Source organism: Trachymyrmex septentrionalis, unplaced genomic scaffold, assembly GCF_001594115.1.
Source record: "Trachymyrmex septentrionalis isolate Tsep2-gDNA-1 unplaced genomic scaffold, Tsep1.0 scaffold53, whole genome shotgun sequence".
NCBI lineage: Eukaryota > Metazoa > Arthropoda > Insecta > Hymenoptera > Formicidae > Trachymyrmex > Trachymyrmex septentrionalis.
In genome coordinates, this window is record NW_017305705.1 from 2194659 (window position 1) to 2194865 (window position 207).

Sequence of the window (207 nt, forward strand, 5' to 3'; positions counted from 1 at the left end):
TATAAGGGGGACTTTGCCTTAGGAGTGCCATTTTTCAGGTGTTTACGTTTTATTTTTTTTGAAGGAAACGAGTAAAGATTTTTGAGTGCGGTTTTTTTCTTGCTTTTATTCATGATATGCAGAACATTAAACAATTTTTTTTTCTAAAAAAAAAACAAAATGGCGGACGTTGTAGCTCCGCGAAAACAGGTCCTCAAATCGCGGGAG